Raw genomic sequence first — 24,815 nt, forward strand, 5'->3', positions numbered from 1 at the left:
TCTCGTTCTTTCGTCTGTTGTGAAAGGACATTAGTTGGCCGAAGTAGGTGTATTCAGTCACGAAGTCTAGTTGTCTTCTTAAATAAGTCAAAATTCTCACATATAATCAAGCTACACTGAAACGACTGTACCTAACATAAGTTTACTTCCAAATTATTGTGAGGATAAACTCTGAAAACGCTTTCATTCCTATTAAAAAAGTAGCCAAGTCTAGCTTATCAATAGGGACCAGATATTTAATATTCCAAGTAGCTAGAGTTAAAAATAGCAAGTAATACCCTCTTCTGGTATAAATAATGCCGCTGTTTGTGAAAGTTGTAGCCAATTGCAATGGATGATGCGAGCTTCATGTTAACGACATTCACCATAATTGGATATAGCTTCCGCTGATGTTTATGGGTGGCTTTAATGTGGTGCTCGCTTTTTAAACTCAAGTTCAGCTAGCTGAATGATATTAACCCTTAGTTACAAATTACAAGCACACCTCACTAGATGCATTCTCCAGGCTTTGTGACTTAGGTGTCCTTCGTTAGACTTCAGTGTGTTGTCAACAAGGCCCCAAATCACATCCACTCGGATATTCTCGGTATCATTTTTACCTTTTATTGCATAAAACCGCTCCCTGTGTCTAGTCATCGAGCAATTGAAGGAAATGAAATGGTAAGTTAAGTATTATGGTGGAAATGAGAGAGTAACGTCTCATGAGTCCATAACAAATCTTCATTAATTATATTTTTAATCCTTTGTCATAAATGGATTAGAGGACACCAAGAAATCTGTGAGATATTCTTTTGTCAGTAAACTGAGATACTGCTTGTCGAGTAATTCTTTCAGATACTTGTAAAATGGTAACATTTCATGCAAGGTTCTACAACTTGCCCAAGGAGATACTTAAGGTCATACTAAGACTCATAGTAGGAATTTTGATCTCCATTGACTGAATCTGAACCTGATTTGATTCTAGATATGATATTTATACTAGCGAATACGGCTTTTCCTCATTATCTACATGGACATTGCAGCCTATTTGAGCCTCAAAGCTCGTTTAACCACTTTTACTGGCATCTCCATTTTTACATTTTATTTTAGTGTGTATTATCATCTTTTCTGTCTGTTATTATCTATTTTCTTCACGTAATCAACCCATTTTTGTTATTATTCGCTTGTTTCATTTTGTGGACTTAATTTTAATTTGTTTCCTCTCAATACACAGTTAGGTATTTTGTGGAGAAATTTTAATTTATTTTGTAGCTATTACCTCACATTTAGTTTCTTTGAACTATTATGATTTTACAACTATACCAAAAGGTGGAGGCAACAATGACTTTAAATTATTTCTTTGAACGTTTGTTGTATTGCGTCATTACAAGTTTGTAATTTTATGATCAATGTTTATTTCTCGTAGCTAACGTTGAGTAGTCTACGTATGAAAGAAGTAGGAGAAAATCAGTTTAGGTGTAATTACCTTATCTCAGATTATGATTTAATTCGTCACAGAAAACGGTCTTTAAAGGCTAAAAATTTATTTTATTGTTTATCATTTTATCAACAGTATTCTCATTATAGGTTTTGATTTGTCTAGAGAAAGTCAAACTCCAGTGCGATTTAATTGATTATTACACAATTAGAAGAAAGTATATAAAGATTAGAAGCAACGAAATACTCAAATACAATAAAATATTATTTGACATACGAAAATACAACTATCTTCAAATGTATTATTGTGTCATCTCAACATTACAAATATTACGCTACATGGCAGTAGTGTGATATGATTAGCTGTTTTCTTGTTATCAGTTGTGCCAACTATGGAGTCTTCATTGAACTCTGTAGACGGTTACTAGTCAAGAAGGCTTTGTTGATTTAGTTTCGTTTTTATGAAAACAGTTGCATTCCATTTCAATTATCCGGATCCCTGTAATCAACGCCACTTGACAGAATATGATTTTCAATAAATCTTAGTATTAAACAATCTCTGATACGTGACTATCCATAATACCATATGGTAGAGGCTATAACATAACCTAAATAATATAAACAAGCGTTTGAAAAGTTTTAATTAGGGATGATGAAATAAACAAGAAAACTTTTAATTAAGAATGAAATAAAAAAATAAACATGAATAATTTTTAAAAGGAACAATTATTGAAAGTACAATTTTCAAATTTGAATATTTTAGTGATTGGTGGTTCAGTTGATGTTATATTGGACGTGTGCTTAAAAGAAGTGGAACTCGTTGATGTACATGGTGTATTCATCAACTTATTCAGGATTTTCGAATGGTGCTCTTCATTTATTTGTAAATAGGGTTTCAGGGAAGATGCATAGCTATGACCAGTGATCTTTATTAATTCTTGTTCGTGAATGCCAATGCGAGTCATATTTGAAACTGCTGTGCATCGACTGGAGTGGTTTGTAATTTTCTGATTTTTTTTTTTTTTTTTAACGTCTAGACCAGTGCAGTTTGAAATGTTGGCAAACTAAGAAACAAGTGCTAGGGTAGTGATAAAAACAAACAAATGCTAGGGAAGCGATAAAATTAAACAAATGCTAGGGACGCGATAAAATTGTGCGATAAGTAGCCACGATTGGTTGAAAGACGTCATTTCGTACCGTTTTATTGGTCAAAAGTAATATGACGTAGTAAAAGTGTAATAGTCAATAGTAATTTCACTAGAGTTTTTTATTTATCTAGACAAAATCAAAACTCAAGTGGGATTTGATTGACTATTACACGATCAGAAGAAAGAATATAAAGGTTAGAAGAAATAAATTACTCTAATACAATGAAATATTGACTTACTACAATATTAAACTGTCTTCAAATGTATTACTGTATCATCTCATCATTATAAATATTCCGCTATATGGCAGTAGTGTGTTATGATGAGCTGTTTTCTTGTTACCAGTTCTGCCAACTATACAATCTGCATTGAAATCTATGGACGATTACTAGTCAAGAAGACTTCGTTGATTCAGTTTCATTTTTATTAAAACAGTTGCATTTCACTTCGGTTATCAATATATATTAAACAATCTCTGATACGTGACTATCAATAATCTCATACAGCAGAAGCTGTAACATGACCTAAATAATATAAACAAGATAAATTATAGAAAAAACCTAATTAAGGATGATGTAATAAACATGAATCATTTTAAAAGATGGAATTATTAAAAATACTATGTTGGCACACAAACAAACAAATGCTAGAGAGATGGTGACAACAAACGCTAGGGAAGTAATAAAAAAATTGTAGATAAGCAGCCATGATTGGTTGAAACAAGTCATTCCATACCGTTTTGTTGGTAAAAAGTAGTATGACGTAGTAAAAGTGTAATAGTCAACATATTATTGGGCCAATTTACTTATTATTGGGCCTAACAACTAGCTACTATAAAAATCATGTTAAATTAAAATATTATCCAAATATCTCATAAATAAAAGGTAGGCATATAATTACAATTCTGTAACATATTTGTCGGCCTAATTTCGATGTATGATGTATGGATGTGAGTTAATGAATATTAACATAACCCACACCAGGTGAAAATTTATTTTACTGAAATTAGATATATCGGAGCAAGAGCATGGATAGCCACTGGACGAATTTGTGGAAATCTTCATTATTGTACGTACATAAGTTTGTGTGTTACTAGTACTTCTGTATTCACAATGTCGAAGCGTTGAACTTACACAAGTTTCAAAATTGAAGTGTTTTCTTCTCTTGATAGCCCTATTTCTGTGTGGATATGAATAAAACATGGCAGCAGTTAAGGGAAAGCACACTGTACATTGTTTCGCGCCGAGGCGTCGTGATCTAAGACTTCTTGCTGATGACTCGTGTTACGGAATGCGCACTGGTTCGAGTCCTCAAGGGGTAATAAATATGTTTCTCAAGAAATTTCGGCCAGTGTATGGGACCGGTGCCTATCCAGCATCGTGATGAATTTCGGAGCTACGATAGGTAGCAAAATTCGGACACGACAATCAGTTATAACAGCTGGTGGATGCTAATCACGCGACACATCCGTTCTTGTTGGATGATCGTTCGTCTCTGCGGAAGCATGTGGACGTGAGGCCAGCAGTCAGCTGATCATCCGTGGTTCTTAATGGACTGTTACGCCTTGGATTCATTAATTTTTTTACACTGTACATTCATTAGTTATAACTGTATATACGAGTGTGTAATTATTTGATATGAATATTAAAAATATATGATATGATATGATATGATATGATATATGATATGATATGATATGATATATGATATGATATGATATATGATATGATATGATATGATATGATATGATATGATATGATATGATATGATATGATATGATATGATATGATATGATATGATATGATATGATATGATATGATATGATATGATATGATATGATATGATATGATATGATATGATATGATATGATATGATATGATATGATATGATATGATATGATATGATATGATATGATATGATATGATATGATATGATATGATATGATATGATATGATATGATACGATACGATATGATACGATACGATATGATATGATATATGATATGATATATGATATGATATATGATATGATATATGATATGATATATGATATGATATGATATGATATGATATGATATGATATGATATGATATAAGATATAGATATGATATGATATGATATGATATGATATGATATATGATATGATATGATATGATATGATATGATATGATATGATATATGATATGATGTGATGTGATGTGACGTGACGTGACGTGACATGACGTGACGTGACATGATATGATATGATATGATATATGATATGATATGATATGATATATGATATGATATATGATATGATATATGATATGATATGATATGATATGATATATGATATATGATATATGATATATGATATGATATGATATATGATATGATATATGATATGATATATGATATGATATATGATATGATATATGATATGATATATGATATGATATGATATATGATATGATATGATATATGATATGATATGATATATGATATGATATGATATGATATGATATATGATATATGATATGATATATGATATGATATGATATGACATTTATTTGTCAGGCAACTTTATAACTCATAGTTATGGTGGATCATTACATTTCTGCTTTTCGATCCACCATCCCTTTAATACCCTTTTCTCTTAATATATTCATTTGTCAAATATTTTCTGATTACTTCCTATTCTTCTGTTTTATATGAATTGCTATCTGTTCTTCCCTAGCTATCCTATTCTATTCTCTCTCTCATACCTAGACTGTCTCCCGTCCATTTCTCGCTTTCCTAGTTAATAGTGCACAATCCCTTCCTCAATAATTTAGGCTATATTATCTGTTTATTTATTTTATTTTATATTCTCAAATCTACCTGCTCTTAATCATTATTTTCCAGATATTTTCTCCGAAATGATTTGTTTAGATTTCCCTTTTTCTCTGTTTTACAACACATCACTTACTATTTCCCTACTATTCTGTCCTCTATTTATTTACGTATTTAACTTTCTCTCTTCACTTTACTCCTAAATTTTCTCTTTTATTAACTCTTTCCATAAATTTATTTCTATAATAATCCTACAGTTATAATACCCCTGATACCATTCCCAACCCACAACATTGAAAAACATGAAATATCTAATTTACTTAATCACACTTACAATTTCTCTTTCTTCCACTTTACATTAGTTCAGATGTTCTTTCGCTTTAATTTTCTTTTATTCATTGTTTGTTTGTCACTTTTGCCACCCCTGACTTTCTTGCACTCACTTTTTTGCGCTATATGAATATTAAAAATAAAATCGTAATTTGTTAGTTTATTCGAATTTTAATTTGTTTTTTTTTTTTCAAATAAAATTCTTCTTAGATTTCGAATTAAAACTTTTCACAGTAAAACGCAAATTGGAAAATAAATGTTTCAACGTTCACGACTCATATGGAGGGATTAACTGTGACATTGATATGTGTTTCAAGGGAAAAATAACAGGATAATAGGCTAAACCCGTGATGCTAATGATGATGAATAGCCTATCACAAACAAACGAATCAATGAAAGGAGATAACAATCTGTATAGAAGGGATGTTGTTCGTTATCGGATTTGGTGCAATTGTGTCCTTCCCTACATCACAAATTGTCGGTATTGCATTTGGCTTCAGAATAGTCCGGGCGAATATTTCCTCGTCATGACCACCTCTGTTTCATCGCACACCGGATGAATTAGCCGCGTTGGGCGTGATTAGTAAGTAACCATAGCAGCAGAATTAGGTACAATTACTGCTGCCCATTACAGAATCTTGCATGGCATTGCGAGTGGGGGACAAGGCACAGAGTGAATGGATGTGGGAAGCCACGTAGCGCTCTGGAGTTAAGGAAATGCAAATCTATCAGCTTGTGGCAGCACAAAGCCACCCTCCGCGCTGAAAAGGAACACACGAAAATTTGAAGAAAGTTACAAGAAAGATGCGTGGCGAAGGAAATGTCGGTGCCAGTTGTAAAAGTGAAATGAAACGATGAAAATGCAGACAAATGGAGGATCGTAAAGCTGAACAAGGGAATATAAAAAATTGCATACGAGGGAGGAAAGACCTGTGCCTAAGGGTGCAGTAGTTTAACCTAAGCGTGGAGATTTGCAAGGTGGAAGTCCAGACTAGAATAACAACCAACTCTCAGGAGCGAACAGCATTCTTCTGTAGTCTGGAACATTTATTATTCCCTCAACACCTAAAAATTGATTTAATATTGAAAATGGAGTTGAATTATCTCTGTTGATAGGGCGACAAGCTACGGACTAGAAAACGCCTACCTCAAGTCTTGCTAAATATGGCATTATTCCTTTTTATAACTCCCGGAATATCCAGAGTTCATACAGTCTTTCATGGGGCAAAATAAGGCTGAAAAGTGGTTCTTAACTCAGCTTAGTTTTCTAGTGCCAAGATCAAGAAAGCATGGGAGCTCTTCCTCTTTGCCTTCTGTTCAATTTAAGGCTATGGATCTGTGAAATTTCTAACTTCTACAGTTTTACACCACTTAACCTGAAACTTTTACCACACGTTTCTTACAATGTGGACATGCAATACATAAATTTCAACTTTGATATTCCAAGTGCTTTACTTATAATTAATTTTTGTTGCTTATTTATACTGAATTATAATTGTCCCAACTTTCGAAGATTACATAATTTTTCTTTAAATTTATATTTAATTTATTCCTCATAGATGTATGTGAAATATGCCACATGCTTTTCATATTTTTCCAATTACTTACTTACTTACTTACTGGCTTTTAAGGAACCCGGAGGTTCATTGCCGCCCTCACATAAGCCCGCCATTTTTCCCTATCCTGAGCAAGATCAATCCTGTCTCTATCATCATATCCCACCTCCCTCAAATCCATTTTAATATTATCTTCCCATCTACGTCTCGGCCTCCTCAAAGGTCTTTTTGTCTCCGGCCTCCCAAATAACACTCTATATGCATTTCTGGATTCGTCCATACGTGCTACATGCCCTGCCCATCTCAAACGTCTAAATTTAATGTTCCTAATTATGTCATGTGAACAATACAATGAGTGCATTTCTGTGTTGTGTAACTTTCTCCATTCTCCTGTAACTTCATCCCTCTTAGATCGAAATATTTTCCTAAGCTCCTTATTCTCAAACACCCTTACCCTCTCTTCCCCTCTCAAAGTGAGAGTCCAAGTTTCACAACCATAAAGAACAACCGGTAATGTAACTGTTTTATAAATTCTAACTTTCAGATTTTTTGACAACAGACTGGATGATGAAAGCTTCTCAACCGAATAACAACAGGCATTTCCCATATTTATTGTGTGTTTAATTTCCTCCCGAGTATCATTTATATTTGTTACTGTTGCTCCCAGGTATTTGAATTTTTCCACCTCTTCAAAGGATAAATTTCCAATTTTTATATTTCCATTTCGTACAATATTCTGGTCACGAGACATAATCATATACCATGTCTTTTCGGGATTTACTTCCAAACCTATATCTTTACTTGCTTCAAGTAAAATTCCCGTATTTTCCCTAATCGTTTGTGGATTTTCTCCTAACATATTTACATCATCCGCATAGACAAGCAACTGATGTAACCCGTTCAATTCCAAATCCTCTCTGTTATCCTGGACTATCCTAATGGCATACTCTAGAGTAAAGTTAAAAAGCAAAGGTGATAGTGCATCTCCTTGCTTTAGCCCAAAGTGAATTGGAAACGCATCTGACAGAAGCTGACCTATACGAACTCTGCTGTATGTTTCACTTAGACACATTTTAATTAATCGAACTAGCTTCATTTTTTTGGGAAAAATATTTACCCTCTTAGTTGTTAATTTTTCAATTTTTTTTAAAACTTATCACATCCACACACATTGTTATTTGAATACTTTCGTTAGCAGAAGAAAACACATGTGTCAGTTTTTTTCACATGCTCTCGTGGACGTCTGTGTAAAATGTCACTGAGATTGGAGAAAAACTGCATTTATTAGAGCATTTTCAATGTTACAAGATGTTGAAAATTGGAAAATCGAGAAAACGAGTATCACGGTTCAGCATTTATATGATATATACTACCAATATCCTTACTTTCTTTTTTCATTTTTAAGTAGGTTATTTTGCGACGCTTTATCAACATCTTAGGTTATTTAGCGTCTGAATAAGATGAAGGTGATAATGCAGGGGTCCAGCACCGAAAGTTACCCAGAATTTGCTCAAATTGGGTTGAGGGAAAACCCCGGAAAAAACCTGAACCAGATAACTTACCGCGACCGGGATTCGAGCCCGGGCCACCTTGTTTCGTGGTGAGACGCGCTAACCGTTACTCCACAGGTGTGGACTCCTTCTTTTCTATAGGGATCTACTACACACGTATTTCTCCTACATAACAGTGCGAAATATGAACTGAATGAAAAGTAAAATTAGTTACAATGAAGAACAAAGTCTGTCAGAGTAATAGCTGAGTATTAGTTTAAAGGGCTGCAACTCCACGCACGCGCTGGTCCTTTAAATTCATCCTGAATGGCTTTAAATTGTCATAGGGCCAAAATAAGCACAGATTTAGAAAAATGAAACATTATTTTACTTTTTAGAGTAAAAAACAAACTTTCAATTTTTTTAATGGTTTTTTTCGCTATTTTCACATAACTTAAGGACATGTAGCGCCACGATGGTTCAATAAACCAGGAGTGCAGTCTGAGTTCTTATCCTGCTGTACTCTAAATGTATAACTTGTATTGGGCAAGCCCGTGCTCCAGACAATACAGCGTTTTTCTCTAGTAGTTCGGTTCGCCTGTAACATCCCAACAAGTCTCATCATCATTCATTACGAGTGTAATGTAGATTCACCGCCTGTAGTGCACTCTGTATGTGTATAGTTTGTGACGAGCTAAGTAGTCTGCGCTTCTCGGCACTAGCGACATCTATGAGCCCGCTCGTAGAGTAGGGACGAATAACGGCAAGTTAAGGATCCTACCATTGGACAAAACTGAATCGTAAGGACATGTTTGGTTCGGTTCTGAATTGTTTTTGCTGACCGAGATTGACTTGACTTAGTACCCAGAAGAGAGCTAAAAGTGGAAGTGACTGTCTAAGGGTGCCTAATGTAGGTACTATTGACGCTGTAAACATGTCGACTTATTAACATTTTCCGGTTTAGTTTCAGAACTATGTTTGGTGTCATTGTCACACTTCAAAGTCAGTAATGATTTATGTTGTCTATTACGTCTAGGACAACTTCAACTTCTTTCTTCAGCCATTCCTGGCAAACTGGGAATTCCAATGAGAAAGTATTTTTCAGAAATATTTGTTTATTATTAGTGTAAGACAAAGATATGGCTGTAAAATTGAAATATTCCAATGTTTTACTTTCAAAAGGAAAATATTTTACAAGTTTTATGGGCATTGAATCTAAGTGATCTTGGCTGGGTAATATCCTAGCTACTGTTTTGCAAATCTAACTTTCAAGTAAAACTTCCTGTTAAGCAGACTTAAAAATTAGAAGGAAAAAAATTGTTCCGGGGTCGGGTATCGGTCCCGGAACATTTGGCTGAGCACAGCAACGCTCTACCGACTGAGCTACCCAGGAACTTCACCCGATTAAACCGAAAAATGCTAGTACAATTTTAAAGAATACAAAATAAAGAAATACATCCTTCAAAAATGAATTAAAAAACATTTTGCTGGAAAAAGATTTCTAATTGTGCATAACATATTCTTCCTGATATACAGTGGAATTACTTGAACGTGCTTGTATCTCCTATTATTATTACGAATATCTTTCAGTAGGGCTTCACGATCCACTCCTACGATATATCTATATTGATTAATACGGTATGTTTTATAATGGTGTTCTAAATGGAATTTCTAACATTGGTAATAACTTTTTTTACAAACTGAACACTGTGGTCTATTTTCTATCTCGGAAAATAATCACTTTCTCGCGGTGGATTCAATTGAGATCCTGAGCTTCGTTCAAATCTGTTGTGCTAGTCATAACATAACTGACTCAGAAAATAGGTATTTATATATAACACTGATTAATTACGTATTTTCATTCACTTTTTTAAGTTCTGAACTCGATGTTTGTCAATCACTGACTTTCTTGAGGCAAAAATAGAGAGCCTAGAGGTTAGGCAATCTTTATGACTGCGAAACAATTGTTTGTTCTAAGTGCAAGTGGTGCAAATGTACATGAATACCCATTTCACAAGTATTAACAGACAATTTTTATTTTCACTTATATAAAGGGTGGAAGTGTATTTATTTTTATTTTATTGGGCTATTTTACGACGCTGTATCAACATCTAGGTTATTTAGCGTCTGAATGAAATGAAGGTGATAATGCCGGTGAAATGAGTCCGGGGTCCAGCACCGAAAGTTACCCAGCATTTGCTCGTATTGGGTTGAGGGAAAACCCCGGAAAAAACCTCAACCAGGTAACTTGCCCCAACCGGGATTCGAACCCGGGCCACCTGGTTTCGCGGCCAGACGCGCTGACCGTTACTTCACAGGTGTGGACGGGTGGAAGTGTAATAACCCAGTAAACGAAAAGGGACGATAGAGTATATACACTCAAATGAATAGGAAATCTCTATTGCGTTTTGTGATTAAATGGACGGTTAAATGTAGAATTAAGTTGGAAATTTCAGCAGTCTGGCAACATCACCGCTAACACACTCCTAATTCTTCTCGTAATACAGATGTAAGATGTCAACGAACTCAGTTCTGTCATCTTACCTTCCACTTCCCTTTCTGACTATAACATTGCAGTCTGTTCGCATCGTACCGTGCCTTGAAATTAGTGGTATTTAAATTAAATTTACACGAAAACCGTCCACACCATTGAAGTACTCCAGAGGGATAAATGATTCTTTATTAGATTTTCTATTGACATGGACAAAAATCACGACCCTACTCGCAAAGCTACGGAATAAGAGGGTAATAACATTTGGGTGAAAAAAAACTGATAAACTATGAACTTTCCACCAGTATGGTATTACACATTTTTGTTACGTACAATGTGAGCTATTCGCTCTGAAAATCTGTAGGGTTATTTCACTTCCACTCTGTATAAGAAGATTTTTATGAAAAGATGTATTTGGGTCACATTTACTTTATATACTTCGTGTAGTAGTTATTAAAGACAAATTTCCTTTTCACCTAGAGTTATTAATACTTCACATATACAAAGTGCAATCAAAATACACTGTCTCAAATTGACGTATACACTCTTTGAAATACTATTTCACAGCAAAGAAATGAGATTGAAGTACAATTTTTGCGGTTTATGATTCAGAAGGCAGTGTAAAGCATGGAAACATGTTCATATCTTTATAAACAAACATGGCGGTGCAATTATCGTTCGATGAACGTAAGTGGATACTGAAATGTTATTGGAAAGTGGAAAATGTAGTTGAGGTTCAACGACGTTGGAGGGTTGTATTTGGAACAACCACCAACAAGGTTAACTATCACAAGAATCCGAGACAAGTTTGAAGTCGACGGAACGGTGCAAGACGTGTTAAAAGGGCGGTGCGGAAGAAAGAGAAGTACCACCGATAACGAGATTGTTGATACAGTCATGAAGGCTTTTGCACAATCCCCAAAGAAGTCAATGAGGCAATGTTCTCGTGAGATTGGTATCAGCAAATCCAGTGTTCATCGAATTTTGTAAGCTCAAAAATGAAAGCCTTACATTTCGAGGCTTGTCCACGCACTAAATGAGGACGATCCAGAGATGGATAGACGAAGAGGAAGTGCTGCGGAGTTCCCGTCTCGATCTCCGGATTTAACCCCTCCAGACTTCTACCTATGGGGAGCTCTAAAGGGCACAGTGTACGCCACAAAACCACAAGCATTGGAGGAACTGACAGTTCAGATTGAACATGTCTGTAATGATATTCCATTAGCAACAATCCAGTTGGTATGTCACTCCGTTGTACGTCGTTGATGGAAGTGTACTGTGGCGGAAAGGGGTCATTTTGAACATGAATGTGCACATGTATGGGCGTAAGGAATACAGAACCTCAAAAATCGTATTTCTCTCTCATCTCATTGCTGAGAAATAGTTTTTCAAAATGTGTACACATCAATTTGGGACACTCTGTATTTCCGAATTGAATTTGTATTTATTATGCCGTTAAATATGCATGCTCGTGTCACTGAAGATTATTGCTTCCATGCCTGTTGAGTCAGTCTATCAAACAGCGTCAAGGTGTCTTTAAGAACTGAGCCTCTACACGTGATTTTGTGCAAACATGTCAAGGAACTACTGCGTTTTCTTTTTTTCTGGAATCTCTCCATGTACTCCTTATGGCTATCTTCTTGTCTGCCTTCCAATCAATGCACTTGATATAGATTCCAGTCGTTTCCCTGTTTCTAAATAACTGCTCCGTTTCCTATGTCTTGTGTGTTGCCTACATTCATGGCAGTCCGGAAATTGATTGATTACCCATTTTGTTTCATTACAAAGAAATAAAGAAAAGATGATTTTTTTGTGTACCACACGCGTATGAGTCTTCCTTATAATACAATTTTACTAGAGTTAGCATGGACCTGTTGCAGGTTACATTAACATCACTTTTCGTTATCGTCTACGCTCGGAAATTAAATTGTCTGCATTGTGAGGAATTTGAATTAATACTGAATAATAACCACAAATAGCAATATATTCTAATGGTGTGCTCACTATTATGTCAATATAGTAGAATAAACACAAGTTAGTTCCTATGGAAAAGAGATGAATGTTCAGGAAAGCTGCAAAATAATATATGTAAACACAGCATTGAATTTTGAGATAGTTGTTTTCAGACCTGTGCTAATGGAGCTGTCGTCCTGCATCCATAATGCTTCTGCTATGTTTAGCAACATCGATTGTGTGTCTAGCAGCTACATGTGTTGACAATGCCAGACCGCAGTGTTAGTTGAGGTTCTAATAGTCCCAACTAGTAACAGATGCCGGAAGGATGGGGCAATTCCAATACTTTGCGTTAGAGGAACAATTTCAGAGTTCCTAGCGAAATTTAGGAAATCTCTCTCCATGCCAACATCTATTTTAAAATAAATAACTATTGTCAGGACCAGAAATTTATAGAAACCATTGCTGTTAACTGTATTATTTAACGTTTTAGTCATTTCAAATATTAAAAATTAGATGTTACTGAACTTAACATTGTATTTAATGTATTATCTTAATTATTTGCATGTTTCTGGTATATTTTATTTAAATAACTGTTATCACGACCAGAAATACTCTTATGTTAAAACCATTGCTATTATCTATATTAATTATTTAACTTTTCAGGATTTTACAATGTTCAAAATTAGATGTTACTGAACTTGATATTGTATTTAAGGTATTATCTTAATTATTTGCATGTTTCTGGTATGCTGTATTTAAATAACTATTGTCACGACCAGAAATACTCGTATGTTAAAACCATTGCTATTATCTATGTTAATTATTTAACTTTTCAGGATTTTACAATGTTCAAAATTAGATGTTACTGAACTTGATATTGTATTTAAGGTATTATCTTAATTATTTGCATGTTTCTGGTATGCTGTATTTAAATAACTATTGTCACGACCAGAAATACTCTTATGTTAAAACCATTGCTATTATCTATATTAATTATTTAACTTTTCAGGATTTTACAATGTTCAAAATTAGATGTTACTGAACTTGATATTGTATTTAAGGTATTATCTTAATTATTTGCATGTTTCTGGTATGCTGTATTTAAATAACTATTGTCACGACCAGAAATACTCGTATGTTAAAACTATTGCTATTATCTATGTTAATTATTTAACTTTTCAGGATTTTACAATGTTGAAAATTTGATGTTACTGAACTTGACATTGTATTTAATGTATTATCTTAATTATTTGCATGTTTCTGGTATGCTCTATCTACTTGTAACCTCGAAATTTGAGGAAGCTTATTAAAATAAAAATATGTTATGTAATGTATCTATGTAAAAAGTTTTCTTACTGGCCACCGGCGTAACTCAGTCGGCTAAGGCGCTTGCCTGCCGATCCGGAGTTGCACTCTGGGGCGGGTTCGATTCCCGCTTGGACTGATTACTTGGTTGGGGTTTTTCCGAAGTTTTCCCCAACCGTAAGTCGAATGTCGGGTAATCTATGGCGAATCCTCGGCCTCATCTCGCCAAATACAGTCTCGGTATCATCAATACCATCGACGCTAAATAACCTCGTAGTTGATATAGCGTCGTTAAATAACCAACTTATATATAAGTTATCTTACTTCTGTTGTTATTGAAAGGTAAGACAATTGTATATTATTATCATTACTATCATCTCATTCTTCTTCAATTCATCGTATCTTAGAAAGAGACAGTGCCACAATATGATTAGCTAATTACGCATCGAATTTGAGTAGCTTCAGTAGGCGGCAGGAAAAGTCAGAAAAGTAATGTAAAACTGTAGGTTATTCAAAACTCGCGAAAGATTGAAATGATGACTGGGTCAGTATTATCGACAGTAAAATTAAAGTTCCAAATATTTGAAAAATATGAATATGATTGTGATGAAAGTACAGAGAAAACCGAATAATGATTGTGGTTTGCTAAAAATAAATCGAAAGAGTAGAAAATAAATCGGAAGCCTAGACCTTTAACTGGCGATGTCACAACTGCCTACGCCTGTGTCCAGGCTTTTTGTGTCACTCATGATCAAATTCATCGCATTGCCTGACGTTAACATCACGATTTCCTTCTGAATAAAACATTAATGCATAATGGGGATGGATTGCTAACACAGAGAATGAAACTATTTCTCTGTTCGTCATTGTCAAGTTAATTGCATTAAACTTTCAGCTCTGTTTCCCTGAAATAACTATACTCTCTAATTTGGAACCGAGAGAAGTTTATAATCTCTACTCTCTGCATTACCCTGCTTCATGGGTAAAGTACAATCGTCATCATCATTATCATCATGAACACCATCATAATCATCATCATTAGATTTCAAGGATTGAGACCGACTGTTCGTTATATCCTCATTCTAGAGGGAACTATTTACTTATGTTATTAACCTGGTCCAAAGTACCGCGTGAGACAACACAGCACAAACAGAAAACATGGCAGACACACCCAGCCTCTGTACTGCAGGAGTACGTGAATCCATGATGATAATGATGATGTAATGTTGACGACTATAACGGTTATTATTGGAGAAATGATGGAATACGTTAACCGACTATTTTTTCGAATCCAGTACGTACCTCGAATGATCATTTTCCCGAGTAGACTTTCCCGAATATTTTTGTCCAAATACAATTTCCCTAATGTCCAGTCAGCAGTGAACTTTCAGAGGAGGCAAGGGAGGCCGTGCCTCCCCTATTATTTTACCAGAACACAATATGACAGTATTAATTCCAGCTGAATTAAGATCAATAAGTTGTAGCAAATGACGGACATTTTTCCTTTTATATTAATTTTACTATTCACTACGGTTAAGATGTAAGTTACGTCAAGTCGACCACATCCAATTGGTGATGCCCGTTCGCTATACTGTAGATAGTACAAATAATTCGTACCGAAAAATAACAGATAGCGCTGTAATCTGTATAATCGACATCTAGCAGCCTGCAGTGTCTATGCGAGAGCGGGAGAGAGGAGACAGCTACATCACTTTGCTCCCCGGTAACCATAACAACAGCAGTTCAACCAACAAGATAGCTAGTTAGTGGAGTGTTTAAACTTAACTAGACCGCATGAGGGGAACCGAATTTGGAGACGTCCTACCCACCGCTGACAACTGTACTGCTAGTCACGGCTGCTTTCGGCTGTAAATTCCTAACCATAGATTTTAAACCTAAAACATAAATTGGAAAACCTAATTTTAATTTCTTAAAACCTATAAATTTTGCGCTTGGTAATGAGGTACGTTACAGACCTTATATGTTTAATACATGTAACGCAAACTCTCATCAGTCACGTCTTGGCCTCAACTTTCTAACCCACCGTCCGCCACTGTGTCCAGTAACCCGAATGCATACGTATTTCGTCTTAAATTTACTGAAAGAAGTTTGCCTGAGTTAAAGATGGGTAATAATAAATTATAAACAGTTATTGTAATTTCTTGGTAACACAGTTCATTTACCTACACAATCAAAATTTACGAGATGGATATACAGTCAACTCCAGATATAGTGAATCTTTGCGGACTTGCATATTTCGTTCACTATATCCGAGGTTCACTAAGTCCGAAGTGTCTTTCCCCTAACATTAAATGACAGGAATGAATAAAATTGTGAACAAAAAAAATAAAATACTATACAGTAATTAAAAGATTTCGTTTTTGTGGAATGGATTACTCTGTATACTGTTAAGTTGATTTACTTAAACTATGCTAACGATCACTTCCGCTTGCGAAAGACCACGTCCAGTGTCACTTATAATATTCGCCTTATCTTATAAAGAAAACATTTTACTCTTCGACATTTTTATACAGTACATTCACTATTCGAACACTAGAAATAGACTGATCAGGTAGAAATTACAAACGCTGTTATGGTGTGACTGCGTACTCAGCCTTGGAATTTCCCGGGTCACTTAATGGAAACTGGAAGGGGGTTGATGGAGTTTGCAAGCTATCGAAATCTTACCTTCATGTATACTCTGTACATAATGTCGGTCTCCCTTTAATTAAAGAAGGCAATTTCATTTTCCATTTTTTTTTCGATGCTATACGTCATAATGGAAATGTATCTGAGAACAAAAGGCAACCCTTTGACGGTGGAGAATTAGAAATAACAGTAGAGTGGAGTGCCTGAGAACAGAATGTCAACCCTTCGACGATGGAGTGAGGCAAGGCCGTCACGCGTTGCCTGGATTTACAGTACATCTCACTGTCTAGGAATTATTAATCCTACCTTTGTCCTTTGAGTAAAGGAGTAAGAAACTTGGAATGTTGTTTTCAACACATTCTTTCAATTTTATACAAGAAGGTCAGACTTCAAATAGGAATTTGTCAGGATACAACTCTTGTAACTTCAATTTTTAAGGTTCACTATAACCAAAGCGAGGGTTCACTATAAACGGAAATGTACTTTTTAATGTATGCGGGTCGGGACCAACTATTTAAGTTCAATATAGCCGAGTTCACTATATCCAGAGTTGACTATATATAGTATAGGTATATATATATATATATATATATATATATATATGTTTTATTTATATTTATTTTATTTATATACATTAAAAAGTTACATTTGCATAATGATAAACCAACTGCATTTTTTAATCCATGGCGTAAAACATGAGAAAATGATTGCCATAATCGCGACATAAATCGTTATGAAAAGTAATCACAAGCAGAAAGTGGATAGGAATAAACTATTTTATACAAGGTATAAAAATAATTTTTACCTATAGTCAAGGTCCTCGCCTCAATGGAGAGAAAATAAATGAGTAACCGTTATGGATGACATTGCAGCATTTTTCCTCGTCAACGCTGTCTTTAAAAGCCATTCCATAATAATGTTTTATCCATGGCACTCTGCGTCGTGTTGACGTCGTAGCAGTACGAAAAACTTCTTAATCAAGAGTGACGCAGGTAGGCTACGTACAACTCTGCAGGCAACTTGTACCAGCAAAGGCTGACCAACTTCATCTGACAAGCTGACGGCTTCTGTGAACCAAATGGACGAGGCTAGAGGTGACGCTTCCATGAATTCACTCCATTTGCCAACGCCAACGCCAAAATATCGATCGTCCTCAGCAGACCTTCAGTTTATTTTACAGGGACATCATTTTATTTTTACTAACATTTGTAATATTAACCTGGCTATACCTTTGGATTAACGGTTGAGAACCGGAAACACGGTATGCTATCCCCTTCCATGACTGGAGTTCGATGATACTGGCGTAAAATACAAACAAATCACTTTACTAGGTATAGGAGGGAAGAAAAGTAGTTCATCCATTCACGTAAACTAGGGAATATCGCGATTTTGAGTTTGATCATTTTCATTAGGTTTTTGTTTAATCAAAATACAGTACTGTATTAACAATAAGTGTTTTTACACACGAATTGAGCTATCCATTCGGACGTATTCATTATGCAGTGTATATTATACTGTCTACAGCACATTAGCATACAATATAGGGAATGAAATTAAATTGAAAACTAATCACAATATGGATATTTAAACACATTTTTGAAAATGGTAGCCGTTCATTTCGATACAAGCTTCAGTTCTCTTGTATATTTATCGCACTATAGACTATTATACCTAATTCCAATTACCAGTTTCGTCCTTCGTACTAGTAACTTATGTTGAAATAATTCTGTATCTACTCTATAAATGAGTACCTTACGTACTGTAAATTCAGTCTTCACCTTCTTTGAAGAAAACGTTGAAGGTACATCCTTCTTGTCGCACTTGAATTACGACGACTTTCTCCATAAATTAATAACTATGAATAACATTGTAAGTTATTTATTGAATACCCTGTACTAAACTGTCATCCACTCGGCAGTAGAGCTATGGATAGGGAGCTTGAACTGAGCTGACTCGTACTTGTCTGTGCAGAGTACTGCCGGCTGAACAAGTTGCCATGTCTCTCACGCCAGAATATTAACAAATTTAAGCATTCATTTTTATTTAATTTCAAGAAAATGTAATAGAACACACAAATATTTATTTAAACTAATATTAACTCTTTGTTAGATATACCTACTGATGTAATTATTTTCGTAATTTTACTAACGATATAAGCAGTATAACGCAAATAAAATAAGAAGAGAAATATTTTTTCTGGGGAAACTATCAAGTTTTGACCCTATGTTGTATGGACATTTTTAATCCTGTAGACCGTCCCGACGACTGTGAAAAGGACGGCACTTATACCTCTTACACCCTGTATATTTATTTACATTGCATGTATTTTTTTTGACCGGCCAGAGACCGTTTACCAAAGTTATCTATTTTGTTTTCAGTTTTCGTTTTTTTCATTTGTTTTACTTACACTAATACAAACACAACACCCATGCCCGAGGCGGGATTCGAACCCACAACCCTTCGGACCAAGCGATAGGGACATGCCGTGCCCCTACCGCTTGAGCCATCCGGGCCGGCTGTATTCATACATCGCTTCACAGCTAGAATATGGAACATGTCAAAAAAATCTTAATAATAAGTTACTACAAAGTCTTAATTATAGTCACAGTCTAGTTGAAATATAGTCATACAAACGACTATATACAATATAGTTTACTAGTAGAACACAAAGGTTTAGTATCAATACTTAATACAAGACAGAAATATTCATGAAGCGTTGTTGAATGTCATAAATTGACCTAGAGAATAGAAAGCGTGAGAAATTATTTACTTCTTTAATTTGGCCCTAAATAATCTTATGTTTTGAGTTTCATTTTTATATCCAAAAGGAGACTATTAAAAAAATTTACTGCCATATAACGCACTCCTTTTTGATAGCATGATAGACTTGTCGATGGAATGTGAAAGTGATTTTTGACGCGTATTTATGCTATGAACTGTTGAATTAGTTACAAAGTTTTCACGATTACACACCAGGATGTTCATTAATAAACAAATATACTGACAAGCCATGGGTATTACATGGTGTACTGTACATTATGGTTGAGAAAGCATGGTTTACAAAGTTACGAATTTTGAATCTTCCAGTGTTTATCTAATAGTACCTAAAGCAGGGATGAGCATAATGTTCCCGCGTGAGCACAGCACTGCTTACACTGTAAGCGGAAACATTATGCCAATCCCTGACGTAAAGCATCCAAGTAGTCCCCTATTGAATGCGCGCAGAGCGTGTTACACGTGCAAGTTACCATTACAGCAAGAGTCGCTGCACTTGAATTTGCTTTCTCGTCTGTAAAGGCTTTTGTGATTGAACATGTGCATTGCTTCCCACACCATAGCTAAGTGTCCAGAAATATTGATATTACACACGTATGGGGTCGTGGTTAAAAATATGCGAATACTTTATAGTGCATTTAAATCCTGTGATAATATACTTGTATATGGAAAATTGTGATAATTCGGAGAGAAAATTTAATTGGTAGAGTAGAGGAGGCAAAACCTGGCCTGTGATCGTATCATGTGCCGTGACTATATCACCAATGGGTATGGATGGGGAAGATAAGTTTTAATTTGAGATGAACTTCCGTGTCAGTAGATTTATACGACATTAACCATCATGAAACAACTCTCTTACTGATAGCTAGGGATGAAGATCGCACACCGAACCTATGAAGTTAGCCACGTCGCGTGTTATACAAGTCATATTGTAGAGAAAACGAACGAAGATGTATTGCATTTAAAACGTAGAGGCAGATGCATTAAGTTCAAAACTCCCAGAAAGTAGAGATGAGTGAGTGAGTGACCCTTTGGATGGCGTTTTAATTCTGTAGATACCGCAGAGACGTAACAGATAATGTATAACGGTCATAAGATGAACCTGATAGTTCCCTGAAAACCAGGAAAGCGCCGTCGAGTAAGTCCCTAACCTCCATGATTATCCAACAGATACTAGCGAGATATACTATAAAGTGAACCTCATGCGACATCAGAAATAGATCTATGCTTGATGACAGCAGATACTGTCCATGAAGCGTCCCCTTCTTAGGACACAGTCCTTGCACAAAGAAAGCAATACATGTCTCCATTGGACACCACCGAATTTCGTACACTGTACCTTGAAATCATATATTTTATTAAATGAAGAGAAGAATGGGGTAAAATGGACTGTGCTGATGCAATCAAATATGTAATGTTAAAGGGAAATGGGAGAACCCCGAGAAAGCCCTCACTTTTGCGATCATTCTTACTACAAGTTTCATTCCTTAAAGCCGGAGATCGAATCCATGTTTGGAAGTGATAAGCCTGCGCTTAGTAATCGGAGAGCTACTTTACGCTATTGAAACAGGAATACTTAACAATTAAGGGTACGTGCAAGACGGAGCCTGGTTCGTTACCGAGTTGGTCGCTCGGAACCTAGTTGGTCGTTGGGCAGAAAGTCAGGGAGTACAAGACGGAGCCTGGCTGGTTACTGTATTGGTCGCTCGTAAGCTAGCTGGTGGCTGGGCAGAAGGTCGGGCTGATCAGAACGAAGCTTGTTTGCGCCTGCCAATCGGTGTAGCTGAACTTATTCTACTTTTTCAAAATTGTCTTTAAAAACAAAAACAATTTATAAAAGTGCCGGGATGGATTGTATTGGTCTTCAGGTTCTGCTAAACGCACATTAGATATTTGGGTATTTTCAGTAAGGAAATAACCACGTAAATAATTCCACTTTTCTGGAAAGCGTCATAATAAAACCCTTTCATTAAATCCCATATAATTCATTCTGGTACGCATAGAACATTGATAAAATAATATGTATTAATTGTCAAAAGGTTAGTATCGGTAATTATATTGTTTATAAAATCGTCACTTCCTGTAAAATATCAATTATTAATTTACAAATTTACTTATTATTGTTATCCATTTCACACCACCTCATTCTAATTCCGAGATCAAGAAAACATGGGGCTCTATCTCCATGCCCCCGAAGTGCTTTATGACATGTGAAGAAGCTACCTTTACCTTTATTAGTATCCATTTCAACTTCTATTCAATCTCATAATTTCACAATAAGATATGGGCTTTGGTGGTCGGGTTGAGCCTGATTTCAAAATTTGTAAACATTGATTGTCCTACCGAAAAATTGTTTTTAGAATTTAAAGTCTTGAAATTAGATCAAATTTATTTCAATGCATTATTAAATTTTATATATAAAAATCACACATATTTCAGATCATACACTCACAAACAAAACCAAAAGCATGAATACAATACGTTTGTTGGAACCAAAATGTTTAACGAGCACTGCTTTCAACCACAGTACTAATATCTGCCCTAGAATTTATAACAAATTAATAAAGAAATACGAAAAAATTATTTATCTCCAACAGTTTAAACTTTAACAATGTATGTAAGCAACTTGTTATGAGTAATGATTAATTTTTAGATTTATTATGTTGTAATTTATGCATATACATTTATTATGTATCGAATCCTTCCTTGAGCACGAGAACACTCTCTTTTAGGGGGAATGCTAGAATGTTGTAAATTTACAATTATTTCCTTGTATTGTATTTTTCTTGCAATAAACATTATTATTATTATTATTATTATTATTATTATTATAATTCATCTTTCCCAATCCACTATACGCGTCGAAATAACGAGCAGTAGGCGTTTAGCACGTGGGGAAGTTCTACGGACGCATGTGCAGTAAAGACATTTAGGTGGCTGGTAGCTGGAAAAATGAGGTGATTCATTCTACGAGCTACCAACGGGCTAACAGGCTACGTAGCAGTCTACCTTCCAGGCCTCGTCTTGCACGTCTCCATTGCTTAACGTTCGGGCATTCCTTCCGACTAGGTAACCAGTCAGGCTACCAATTACCAACCAGGGTCCGTCTTGTACGTACCCTAAGAATGAGGCTATCTTATAGACGGCACATATAACTTCGAAAGAAAGAAAAAGGAGGATTTTAAGGAGAATGTATGAACCTACACGTGGTAGTGGTCAGTGGAAAATTAAAATAAATATGACACTTGTTAATAAATTTAAATCTCCCGATAAGGCCTATAGCAAATGGCCCCAGATTCCCGCACCGTAAGTGTTCAATGTGATGACCACCAGGGTTAAAACACAACTGTAAGTCTTCAGCCATGTCTTGCAGGATGCGTGTCACCAACTCGGACACTCAGAAGCAATTCATTCTCATGCAAACGCTGTTTGTTTCTGATTTTCACAGTATACACCAGGCAACGCAAAATTGCGTTTCGTGAAACACGGCCTGAACTCTGACGTAAGCTCGAAGTGACAACAACCCTCTCCGCGCTGAATCCTTTCCTCTAGCGTTGTCTGTACTGTCAGCAGTGGCTCATTCTGTTATCCAGTACTATCTGAATAGTGATTTGGTGTTAACACATTTCTGAACAGCTGAACAAACTAAACTGCCGACTTCAAGGACGTGATCAGAACATAGTTTAAATATTTTTCCATGATGATAAATGTTGGGAAAGTGCAATAGAAAATGAGTTTCATCATTTTTCTTGTCTGAAATCACTTTCAAATGTTTCTGATTCAAGAACAGATCAATACTGCGACATCCTGGAAACATTACTTCCAGAATTTAGAGATAGAAGGTTTTGTGATTTTAAATAAATGTAAAATAATTTCTCTCTATTTGCAAATCCTTTTAACACACCCATTCTGAAAGTACGACCAGACTTAAAATTTGAGGTTGCTGATCTCCAAAATGACACATTTGTGGAAAGCAGTCATAAGGATTGTGTTGGTTTAGATGTATTTAAAAATATTGACTTCTCTAAATACCCACGTCTTAGATAATTTGCTGCCACAGACGCATCTATATTAGGTTCGACGTATATTTGTGAACTTGTTTTTTTTTTTTCAAAATTAAACATATTAAAATCAAAAGGACACGCTTAACAGATGTCAGCCTTCGTGCACAATTGGCAGTAGCTTCTTATGAGGCCATTCCTAATTTAGAGATCTTACCGAATGGAAATATTGTAATCAAAAACTAAAAGAATGCAGATGAAAATAATGTAATCCTAAAAAGATATCCATTCCTTCTTTGTCTTGTTATTTCTTTGTTATGAACACAGAAAGTAGTGACGATCACAAACCGCCTCTCCTGTCTAGATAACTGCGATCGACGCTCCCCACCTCCTGTCTTCACTTTGTGTATAGCGGGTAGTATTTATATTTTGTCAACAATTTGTGACGTTTTCCGATGCCTGGTGTAACACTTTTGCTTTGAGGTGGTCCCTCACTGCAGAATCCATTGGATTCAAATCCGGGGATCATGGAGCCCATATCACATGTTCCTTACGGTCATTCTATTGACAGAAGTTTTCATCCAGTCAGTGATATACCTGCGTACAATAATAGGGAGACTCTTGCATGAACCACTCCGGATGCGAACCAACTATGTCCATATCAGGAATTAATGAGTTTTCCAACATAGACAAGTATGTTTCGTTGTTGACCGTGCCTTTAAAAAGTAGCGATCCGCGACTCGGTCTTTCCACAGGCCATACCAAACCATAATGCTGTCCGCGCTTTGTTCCTTGTTATCGGTAAACGAATGCGGATTGTGGTCGGACCAGTAGAGCAAATTATATTATCTTCATCGAAGAACATGACCTTGAGAAAAGAAATCTCAA

The 24,815-nt window shown here is 35.5% G+C and overlaps 1 protein-coding gene across 3 annotated transcripts in view; it reads left to right on the forward strand.

The window, feature by feature from the left end:
* LOC138703205 (serine-rich adhesin for platelets) overlaps positions 1–24,815 on the forward strand; it is a 1,304,023-nt gene that overhangs the window by 900,276 nt on the left and 378,932 nt on the right. The window lies entirely within an intron of this gene.

The sequence above is a fragment of the Periplaneta americana genome, chromosome 7, assembly GCF_040183065.1.
Source record: "Periplaneta americana isolate PAMFEO1 chromosome 7, P.americana_PAMFEO1_priV1, whole genome shotgun sequence".
In the NCBI taxonomy this organism is placed as follows: Eukaryota; Metazoa; Arthropoda; class Insecta; order Blattodea; family Blattidae; genus Periplaneta; species Periplaneta americana.